Source organism: Barbatula barbatula (genome assembly GCF_947034865.1).
Source record: "Barbatula barbatula genome assembly, chromosome: 13".
In the NCBI taxonomy this organism is placed as follows: Eukaryota; Metazoa; Chordata; class Actinopteri; order Cypriniformes; family Nemacheilidae; genus Barbatula; species Barbatula barbatula.
In genome coordinates, this window is record NC_136776.1 from 7,541,741 (window position 1) to 7,554,202 (window position 12,462).

Here is a 12,462-nt window from a genome sequence, read left to right on the forward strand (position 1 = left end):
AGATGGAAGTTCTGCAAGTACTGTGGCAGAACTGGAAGAAATGGTAGAAAGTGCAGCACTAGTTTTTTCCAGTCCATCCAGTGGGGCCAGAGTGGAGAAACACTTCAAGAACCTGCAGTCGTGGATGCAGAAAACTGGAATGGAAGTGAATGTCACTGCAAACACAGAGGAAATGTCCATCCTGGTTGTATCAGAACATTTACATTTCTAGAGAGATGTGAAGAGCTATTGTATTCTACTTAGCTGGAGTGCAATAAATGTTTTCAATTTGTTAAAACAACACTACAATTCCAGTTGTTATGTGATAAAGCTACATCACACTATTAATCTATTTGGTCATCAAAAGACAACATTAAACAATTTAAAAGCTCAAATTACAAACTTTAAAAAAATAAAATATTGTATTTTGCAGGGGACACTGGTATCCAGTACGGCTGGGGCAGGGTTCTTGATGTATTGCAGAAATACATTTAATTCACAAACACACTTCTAATAACATTTACCTGTTATCTTTAGAAAATGAAAGGAAACAATGACTTTGCGAAGCATTACACAAGAATTATTTCCAATGCACCCCCGCAGAAGGAAGGTCAACCTAACAATTGCTTTTGAAAAGATCTTGTGAAACACATCGATACGTATCTTCTTCCCTATTCTGCACTGTGTTGTGGAATAATGCTTGGTAAGTCATATTTAATTAAGCATCATAACACTACTTTATAAAAAGTGCTATGCACATATTTTGATATTAGGGTGATCTTGAACGCCATGGCACAGGTCAAGCATATGTGGAGTTTGCAAAACCTTAAAAGACAAGTCAAATATTGACTATGGGTGAAAGTAATTCATATTGATATAATTGCATTTAACTTCTATTTTGTGTTATATATAATTCTGTATTTCTCTCTCAGAACACAACAGGACACAGGGCATTATGGAGAAGAGCCAGTGGGATTTAAAACATATCCGTTTCCCCTCTGGCAGACTCACCCGACTGAATGATTTTGTGGATCGATAGCAACATATTCACACTGCTCATCTTATAGAATATGAAGACTCAAAGAAAGGTTTGCAGATTGCTTTAGGAAGTATCATTAGATATCATTAGAACTTCATGTGGAAATTCAGTTACACTTAAAATTAAACGCCTAAAAAAGTATATCTTATGCAGAAAAAAACACAAGGGGGATAATATTTATTAACCAAATAGAGCTATAACACATAGCAATGTGTTATTGAATATATGTTATGTTTATGAATGTGTGGTTTATGTGGAGATACAGAGATTGTAGTTTCTGTAATTCCTACGAAAACAGAAGGACAATCGATGATAATCCACCACAGTGATTTCCGTACACTTCGGCCACACCAATGGCTAGTAGGCGAGGTAAAGTTGGGATTTTATTTTCATACTTGTGTAGTTTCATAAAGGAATACATGCTCAAATCATGAATATTCTGTGAGCAAATAAAATAACAGTAGTGAACATTTGGTTGGTTAGCCTGTTTGTAAGTACATGTTATGTTGGTTTGGACATAATTGTATGTTTTGTTTTCTACAAATTCAACGTTGCAGATAAATGAAGGCCTCTTTCATATTGATGCAAATCAGCTAGAGATAAGGAACATTTACATCATGAACAGCTACACAGCAGGTGTAATTCTGTCTGGGGAAGAAGAACGAGTTTTTCAAAGGTAATTGCCGTGGCTGGACCATAGTTCAGAAATGCAGTTGTGTTGATCTGTGTGTATGTGAAAGGTGTGATAGGAAAGTCCTACATATGAAATATAATGCAGAGTCACTTTTCAAGCTTCATGTACTACGTTTATTGAAAAAGCCAGCTTTCCACATAACTCGCATGTGTAAATAGTATAAAATGAAATGATGGTTCACCGTGAAGACTAATTTGATCATTATATTCTTTGACAGATACTAGGGCATTGTTTCATCAGTTAATACTTCCCATGTCCAATGGAAGTTTCTGGTGAGTAGATGATTCCTTTTTATATTTACTGTGTATATTTTTTGTATCGAATAAAATTTTTGTGATTTATGTTTGATTTCAGTTCATAAATGCTTTGAACCATACCGTTTATGTGGTCAACCCATTAAAGAGAAAGACGAATCCAGACGTGCTGCAAAAAACTTCTGTTGAAAACAACAAATAAATAAATAAACAAATACCTGAAGTATTGACAGTCAAAATGTGTCAGGACTTGATGTACCATGCTCTAGACCTCTTCAGATGGTTTAATGCTGGTCCAAAAGAAATATGAAATATTATTTTGATATATACATCTGATACATTGATGTATTGTTTTACTCCAAAAGAGTGTAGTAGTTCTGAAAACGCCACTGCTAATGCATCGGTAGCACTATCTACGTGGACATTAAAATCTCCAACAATCATTTCTTTATCAACGTTAACCAATAGGTTCGATAAGAAGTCTGTGAACTCTTTCAGATAATCAGTGTTGGGACCAGGGGGTCTATACAGAGAAGCCAATGTAAGAGGAAGCAATGTTTTTTTACTTTTGTTTGGAACAATTATGTTCAGCGCAAGCACTTCATGCTCTGTTTTCGGAGTTACAGTAAGAAAGTTGATTGTTGCGACACCACCTCGACCAGTTGCATATAACAGTTGCCTGGTTACCGGTCTCGCATCTCTCACGGAGGAGAAACCGGAAGCATGATAGAGGATTAAATCAAAACCCAAATTTTGTCATTCTCAAACAGCTTTTAAAGCTTATTTACAATCTGTAAAGTAAAAAAACTAAAAGCCCAAAGAACTGTGTCTCTGCTAAAAATTTGTATTCACAATATGTGTATATGTGAGATATACGTCAACAACTTGCCTTTGCATTTAAATAAACAAAACCCATGAGACATATAAGCCTATTCTATCTTTGATTTTGTTTGATTTTGTTGATGGTTTTGCTGTTTGCTGAGAGTTTACTGAGAGCGCGTGATTTGAGCGGGAGCTCTTTCAAATCTAATTATTCTTGTTACATCTTGAAGAATTGTTTCTTAAATCGTTATTAAGCGAGAGTGAAACCTATCCTTAACTATAGCATAAATAAAAATCGTTGTTAAACGTACTGATACATTATTTGTATCGGATCATTCTGTGTTAGCCCTTAGGCTATTAGCATTATCCGCCTGCATACTGCTTAACTCGCTGTTTTCATTACTACATCACTAATGGCTAATGCTAATGCTTCAGACGTGTTTGTACCTTTGAGTGCAGATGAGGAAACGTTTGCGCTTCAGTCGGAATTGGAGGCTGTGGAGAAGCAGATCCAGGATTTACTTGAGAAGCAAACACGGCTGCGAGAACGAATAACGGCGCTGGAAACATCCCGTGCTGAAGCTCGCAAATCCGCGGTAAGTTTTCATCGCGATTATAATACTTCTTCCACTTCTACTCCGCGTGTTTCTCTGCACAGAGCCAAGGCTAAGAGAACACGACCAGCCCAAATGAACTTCACTCCTGCACCGGCACACCAACGGCGAAAGGCGCTAGCCAGGACCGGTGAGATGACTCAGCTGCCGCCACCAGTCTTCGAGATCCCGACCAGGAACCGCTTTGCCGCCCTCTGCGAGACCGAATGCAACGCTGTGATCATCGGAGACTCGATCGTCCGGAACATACGCGCTACATCTACTAAAGGTAAGGTGCGCACTCACTGCTTTCCCGGCGCTCGTGTTCTTGATGTGTCTGCGCAGGTACCTGCGATCCTGAAGGACAACGCTAACGTCGAAGCTGTCGTGCTGCACGCGGGAGTGAACGACGTCAGGATGCGGCAGTCGGAGATCCTGAAGAGGGACTTCAGGAGTCTGATCGAGACGGTACGCAACGCATCGCCCACAGCGAGGATTATCGTATCAGGACCGCTGCCTACCTACCGACGAGGGAATGATAAGTTCAGTAGACTTTTTTCACTTAATCAATGGTTGATGTCATGGTGTATTGAACAGAAGCTGCTCTTTGTAAATAATTTTGATCTGTTCTGGGAGCGACCTAGGCTCTTCCGCCCTGACGGCCTGCATCCCAGCAGCATCGGAGCGGCTCTCCTGTCCGACAACATCTCGAAGGCGCTGCGCACCGGTTGACTATGTCTCCCTCAGGTAAGTCTCCCTCAGGTAAGTCAAAACTTTAACCATAGTATGTGCGCCTCAACTGCTATAAATGTTACTGTTTCCAAATATATAGAGACTATATGTGTCCCCCGAATAATACTACAAAGTAAACATTTTGGCAAAAGTCAGAGAAAAAATCTGATCGTGATTAAACCTGAAGACAATGTAATAAACAACCAAAACCAATTTATAAAGTTCGGCCTACTTAATATTAGATCACTAAATTCAAAGGCAGTTATTGTAAATGAAATGATCACGGACAACAGTTTTGATATTCTCTGTCTTACCGAGACCTGGCTTAAACCAAATGATTATTTCGGCTTAAATGAGTGTACCCCACCAAGTTACTGTTATATGCATGAGCCATGTCCGGTTGGTCGGGGTAGCGGCGTCGCTACAATATTTAGAAACTTTCTTACTGTATCTCAGAGAACAGAGCATAAATTTAAATCATTTGAAGTGCTTGCGTTGAACATAATTATTCCTAACAAAAGTAAAAAACCATTGCTTTCTTTTACATTGGCTACGGTGTATAGACCCCCTGGTCCCTATACTGATTTTCTGAAAGAGTTTGCGGACTTCCTATCGGACCTATTGGTTAACGTTGATAAAATACTAATTGTCGGAGATTTCAATATCCACGTAGATAGCGCTAACGATGCATTAGCTGTGGCGTTTACAGAACTACTACAATCTTTTGGGGTAATACAACACATTAAAGGACCAACTCATCGATTTAATCATACACTAGACCTGATTATATCTCACGGAGCCGATCTAACCAATATAGATATTATGCCTCAAAGCGACGATGTCACCGATCACTATCTTATAACGGGTACTTTGCGCACGTCTGGAATCAGCCCTTTAACACGTTATCGACAGGGTAGAACAATCACCTCTGCTACTAAAGATAGCTTCGCAAAGAGCTTGCCAGATCTGACTCCTTTAATAACCAGACCAATAAATAACGAATCGCTCGACGTCATGACCAGGAAATTGGGCACTATTTTCTCTAATACATTAGAAGCTGTTGCACCTATGAAGTCAAAAAAGATTAATGAGAAAAATATTGCACCCTGGTACAATAGCACCACTCGCGCCCTTAAAAGAGAAACACGCAAACTAGAGCGCAAATGGATAAAATCGCAATTAGAAGTCTTTAAAATGGCATGGAAAGAGAGTGCAAATTGTTATAAAAAGGCACTAAAAGCAGCAAAGGCAGAGCACCTTCGTAACCTCATAGAAACCAACAAAAACAATCCAAGGTTTCTATTTAGCACAGTCGCTAAATTAACAAATAAACAGACATCAACTGACCTGGCTATTCCGCCGCACCTCGGTAGCAATGAATTCATGAAATTTTTTACAGAGAAAATCAAAAACATTCGTGACAAAATTGTAAAAACTCAACCTCCAAATCTGTCCTATGAATTAGCACCAACCATTGCTCCAAAAGAAAGGCTCCAGCGTTTTTCAACTATAAAACAGGAAGATTTAATTCAACTTATCGCAACCTCTAAACCTACAACTTGCTTACTAGACCCCATACCAACTAAATTATTAAAAGAGTTACTACCTGTTGCAATTGAGCCCATTTATAACATTATTAACTCGTCAATTAATCTAGGCCATGTCCCAGGTCCCTTTAAAATGGCCGTCATTAAGCCTCTAATCAAGAAACCAAACTTAGATCCAAATGAACTAGGAAACTATAGACCGATTTCAAATCTCCCATACCTGTCTAAAATTCTAGAAAAAGTAGTGTGCACTCAGTTGTGCTCTTTCTTACAAAATAACGACATGCACGAAAAATTTCAGTCAGGCTTTAGATCTCATCATAGCACTGAAACTGCGCTCGTTAAAATTACAAACGACCTGCTTATAGCATCAGATAAAGGTCACATCTCACTCCTGGTCCTGCTTGACCTTAGTGCTGCGTTTGATACCGTAGACCATAACATACTTCTAGATCGCTTACACAATTATACCGGTATTGAGGGACAGGCACTACAATGGTTTAGATCTTACTTGTCAGACAGACATCAATTTGTCCATCTAAATGGGGAATCATCCTATTTAACGCAAGTAAATTATGGATTACCTCAGGGATCGGTTCTGGGACCCGTGCTGTTCTCCATATACATGCTTCCCCTTGGAAACATTATTAAAAAACATGGAATTAGCTTCCATTGCTATGCAGATGATACTCAGCTATATATCTCATCAAGACCAGATGATTCCTCCCAGCTACCCAAATTGGCAGAGTGCATTGAAGATATAAAACATTGGATGACCTATAATTTCCTTCTTTTAAATTCTAATAAAACAGAAATATTACTTATCGGACCTAAGACACGCAAACCAAATATTTCTGATTATAAACTGCAAGTTGAAGGATGTACTGTTACTCCAACAAATACAGTAAAAGATCTAGGCGTTATATTAGACAGTAACCTGTCATTTCGAAATCACATCTCAAATGTCACAAAAACAGCCTTTTTCCACCTAAGAAATGTTGCCAAGTTACGAAATATTCTGTGTGTTGCTGACGCGGAGAAGCTTATTCATGCATTTATGACCTCAAGACTTGACTACTGTAATGCACTACTTAGTGTTTGTCCTGCATCATCAATAAACAAACTACAGTTAGTTCAGAATGCAGCTGCCAGAGTTCTAACCAGGACCAGAAAATATGATCACATAACCCCAATTTTATCAACCCTTCACTGGCTACCCATTAAGTATCGTATTGACTTTAAAGTTCTTTTAATCACTTATAAAGCTTTAAAGGGTTTAGCCCCTACCTACCTAACAGAGCTTCTATCATACTACAACCCATCACGCTCTCTAAGATCTCAAAACGCAGGACTTTTGATAATACCTAGAATAACTAAATCCACCAAAGGGGGTCGAGCTTTCTCATATGTAGCACCTAAACTCTGGAATAGCCTTCCTGATATTATTCGAGGATCAGACACACTCGCCCAATTTAAATCTAGATTAAAAACGCATCTTTTCAGCCAAGCATTCACTTAATGCAAATATGCTAAATAAACCACCAGGAGATGCTGACATTAGATATTATTTTTCTAGAATAATTGGATTTATTATATAAAACACCATGTAGTGTGTTTTACCCTTTCTTGGGTTTTTCGTTTTTCCCCTGTAAAGCTGCTTTGGAACAATGCAAATTGTGAAAGGCGCTATATAAATAAAATTGAATTGAATTGAATTGTTTCATTTTATCTGTCCGAATGTTAGTTGGTTTCTTCAAATAGGCTACAACATAAAGAATAAGCATAGGAATTGTTCGTGGGTCAACTACTTTGTCAAGATTGATTGACAATGATGATCGATCCATAGATAAATACTGGTAATGCTTTTTTTGTTATGAGATTTTTAACAAAAACTGGAAAAACTAATGAACTCTGTCAGAAAACGTGTAAATCGCGGTGAATGGTTGCCTGATAAATAAGGGAAAGTCTCATGAATGGTGGTGAAAGATGAATTATTATAAGACAATGTATGAAATTAATGTTTTTTTCCATGGTTTTGCTAATATATTTAAAGTTGCCACCTACATTACATTTGCTTTAACCATTTTATTTTAATATATCCATTTAAAGTATTTTATTCAATTGCTAACAAGCGTTTACCGATACTTAAGAGTCATTTTTCTAAACTCTTAACACAGTAACACACCTACGTCACACAATCTGCTAAATAGTAAATTTTTTTGCCAAAACCACAAACACTTGCACTAGTTTTCTATCCAATAGCAAAACATGCTAACAAATAATGACATTATAAAACATGCATTACTTGTCATGTTTCAGTTCGATCTGTGTAGAACATACAATATGAAAGTTTTTTTTTATTATCCATTTTTTTCTATTGTGCTATAAAATAGTCTCATGATTTTCCTTTCTGTATCAAAATTCCTATCACTGCTATGCGGATGACACACAACTCTACTTGTCATTTTAACTGGATGATGTGACGTCACTGCTCGCATCGCGGCATGCCTGAGTGACATCTCGCTTTGGATGAAGGATCATCACCTGCAGCTTAACCTTGCAAAAACGGAACTGCTTGTGATCCCAGCCAACCCAAAGATTCACCACAACCTTGCCATTCAACTAGGCTCATCAACGATTACACCGTCCAGCACAGCCAGAAACCTGGGAGTGGTAATCGATGATCAGCTTAACCTCACAAGTCATGCTGCCAGCACCACCCGGTCCTGTAGATTCATCCTCTACAACATTAGGAAAATTAGACCTTTCCTATCGGAGCACTCTATGCCAGTCCTAGTCCAGGCTCTAGTCCTGTTTAAACTGGATTATTGCAATGCGCTTCTGGCTGGACTTCCTGCTTCCACAATCAAACCTCTCCAGATGATCCAGAATGCGGCGGCAAGAGAGGTCTTCAATGAACCGAAGAGAGCGCATGTAACTCCTCTCTTCATCAGGTTACACTGGCTCCCTGTTGCTGCTCGCATTAAAGTTCAAAGCTTTGCTCCTGGCCTACAAGACCAACACCGGATCTGCACCATCGTATCTCCACTCGCTAATGCAGATCTATGTTCCTGCCAGATCACTGCAGTCTGCAAAGGAACAACGACTAGTGGTACCATCCCAAAAAGGAAAAAGTCACTCTCCCGTACCTTCTCTGGATCTGTTCCACATTGGTGGAATGATCTACCAGCTGCTACAAGATCAGCAGACTCTGCTGCCATCTTTAAAAAACGCCTGAAAACGCATCTCTTCCGTCAACACGTCACTGATTGATTTTTCCTAATTCTCTTCCCTTTCCTTCTTTATAAAAAAAATAAAGCTAGGCTTTAATGGACTAGTTTTGATGCACTTATATATTTTGTTGTCTATGTTGTTATAATTGCTTCCAATGTTTCCTCATCTGTAAGTCGCTTTGGATAAAAGCGTCTGCTAAATGACTAAATGTAATGTAAATGCACAATTACTCTGTGTGGACTAATTTTTTAAAAGGGGAGCGAGGGCACAATGTAACGCTTTTTGGTTTCAGACTCACTCACTTTTCACAAATATTTGAGCTTGATTTTTTATATACGCAAAAACAACACGCACATCTCTACTACCAATGAACACTCTTTAGAACCTCCTGTTTACATAAAATTACAGCAAAAGTGACAGAAGTGCAAACCTTACTATTCAATTACAGCAAAAATGGGTCATGGGGAATTTCCTTTTAATAAACTTTTTGTTTGTACATTAGTCTATATTAGATAAATATCCACACATCTATCCCCTCATCTTTCCATCCTTCTATTATAGATCAAAATGGATAGGTATATGAGAAAGTGATGCCCAATTTAGAAATATATATAACATCATAATTGTCAATTACTCTCGGTTGACATAGACATTTCAGTTTCAATACAGTGCTATGTTTAAGATGATTTGGTGACTAACACGGTTACTGAGAGATCGGGAAAAAAACATATTATTTAAAAAAGCTCACAGAAGACAACATAATGAAGAAATCATCAGTAGAATGTACAAAAAAGAAAGTGACTGCTGCTGTCAAGGCTTTATTAGCAATATACAGGTCCTTTTCAAAACATTAGCATATTGTGATAAAGTTCATTATTTTCCATAATGTAATGATAAAATTAAACTTTCATATATTTTAGATTCATTGCACACCAACTGAAATATTTCAGGTCTTTTATTGTTTTAATACTGATGATTTTGGCATCCAGTTCATGAAAACCTCATGAAAAATTAGCATATTTCATCCGACCAATAAAAGAAAACTGTTTTTAATACAAAAAAGTCAACCTTCAAATAATTATGTTCAGTTATGCAGTCTATACTTGGTCGGGAATCCTTTTGCAGAAATGACTGCTTCAATGCGGCGTGGCATGGAGGCAATCAGCCTGTGGCACTGCTGAGGTGTTATGGAGGCCCAGGATGCTTCGATAGCGGCCTTAAGCTCATCCAGAGTGTTGGGTCTTGCGTCTCTCAACTTTCTCTTCACAATATCCCACAGATTCTCTATCAGGTTCAGGTCAGGAGAGTTGGCAGGCCAATTGAGCACAGTAATACCATGGTCAGTAAACCATTTACCAGTGGTTTGGGCACTGTGAACAGGTGCCAGGTCGTGCTGAAAAATGAAATCTTCATCTCCATAAAGCTTTTCAGCAGATGGAAGCATGAAGTGCTCAAATCTCCTGATAGCTAGCTGCATTGACCCTGCCCTTGATAAAACACAGTGGACCAACACCAGCAGCTGACATGGCACCCCAGACCATCACTGACTGTGGGTACTTGACACTGGACTGGCATTTTGGCATTTCCTTCTCCCCAGTCTTCCTCCAGACTCTGGCACCTTGATTTCCGAATGACATGCAAAATTTGCTTTCATCCGAAAAAATTACTTTGGACCACTGAGCAACAGTCCAGTGCTGCTTCTCTTTAGCCCAGGTCAGGCGCTTCTGCCGCTGTTTCTGGTTCAAAAGTGGCTTGAACTGGGGAATGCGGCACCTGTAGCCCATTTCCTGCACACGCCTGTGCACGGTGGCTCTGGATGTTTCTACTCCAGACTCAGTCCACTGCTTCCGCAGGTCCCCCAAGGTCTGGAATCGGTCCATCTCCACAATCTTCCTCAGGGTCCGGTCACCTCTTCTCGTTGTGCAGCGTTTTTTGCCACACTTTTTCCTTCCCACAGACTTCCCACTGAGGTGCCTTGATACAGCACTCTGGGAACAGCCTATTCGTTCAGAAATTTCTTTCTGTGTCTACCCTCTTGTTTGAGGGTGTCAATGATGGCCTTCTGGACAGCAGTCAGGTCGGCAGTCTTACCCATGATTGCGGTTTTGAGTAATGAACCAGGCTGGGAGTTTTTAAAAGCCTCAGGAATCTTTTGCAGGTGTTTAGAGTTAATTAGTTGATTCAGATGATTAGGTTAATAGCTCTTTTAGAGGATATGCTAATTTTTTTAGATAATAAATGACCTGAAATATTACAGTTGGTGTGCAATGAATCTAAAATATATGAAAGTTTAATTTTTATCAATACATTATGGAAAATAATGAACTTTATCACAATATGCTATTTTTTTTAGAAGGACCTGTATGTCATTGACGTCAGTAATAAAAATACATGCCCTTTGGTTCAAAGATAGCAAACATTTTACAAAAGAATGCACAGAAAAAAAGAGAGTTCTAATCTACGGTATATGATCTTCAGCATTTGGATGATCATGTTCATTTTTGTCATGCTGTATTTAGGCATTTGTAAAAAAGAATATCCACATTTTTACTATAGTGTAAACTTGTGTTGTTTTAGAACGTGTTAATCGACCGAGTTTTGTGTAAAAACAACATTAATTATTTGTAGGAAAATTGTTAGCAACTATTAACAACAAATTGACCTACCTTTAGAAACATCTGAAAAGCATTTGGCTCATGAAGTAGCGGGGAAAACATATATCCATTAAAAACATTGGCTCATTGTATAAATATTTGTATGCCTTAGGTCTATATTGTTGAAGTCTAGTAATAATATGTTATAGAATAGTTGCAACACGTTTTCACCAAGAAGTAACTGCAATGTGATATTTCATGTCAATATTAGGACAATATACATCTGATCTAGCGATACATTTTGACGGACCTAATAAAGTTAAAAATTTATATTTTTGGGCTAAAAGAAGGCCAGGATGTGCCATCTGGATTTAACCTAAAAAATATGTTTTTAAGATGTTTTTTCAAAATTACGCTGGTGCTGGTTGGGAAGCACTCAAAAATTTCACATGGTCTCAAGTGCTTACTCAGGACGCGCTTCAACGGTTCAAGTCCATCTCTCCGCACCCTTATTCACAGGGGTATGAAGTGGGAGATAAAAACCAGTTGTGCCGCATCTCTGAAAGAAACCTTACGAATCTAGAAACTCTGTGCGGCTATAGGCATGGTTTAAGTCTCAGCACGTATCTCAAACTTGAAAGTGATAACTTTAAAACTCTCATGTTATGAACTATTTTTAAAAGATGTTGTCATGACCAAGACACACGGATGAAGATCCAAATTGCAGTTTATTAAAGGGGCCATCCACAGACAAAATTCAAAGAACAGGCATATATCCAAGCATTTTGTCACAAATGTCCTCATGTTTCCTCCCACCTGTTCTGCTTCTGGCACCAGTTGTTGGTGGAGGACATCTGAAAACAAAAGGCGTTCTGTGTTGCATGGTCCAATCTGGCTTTTCTGCAGGACCAAACCAGCACTTTGAGATTGCAGCACACATTGTGATATTTGCTCCTCTCTGACCTGGCACATCA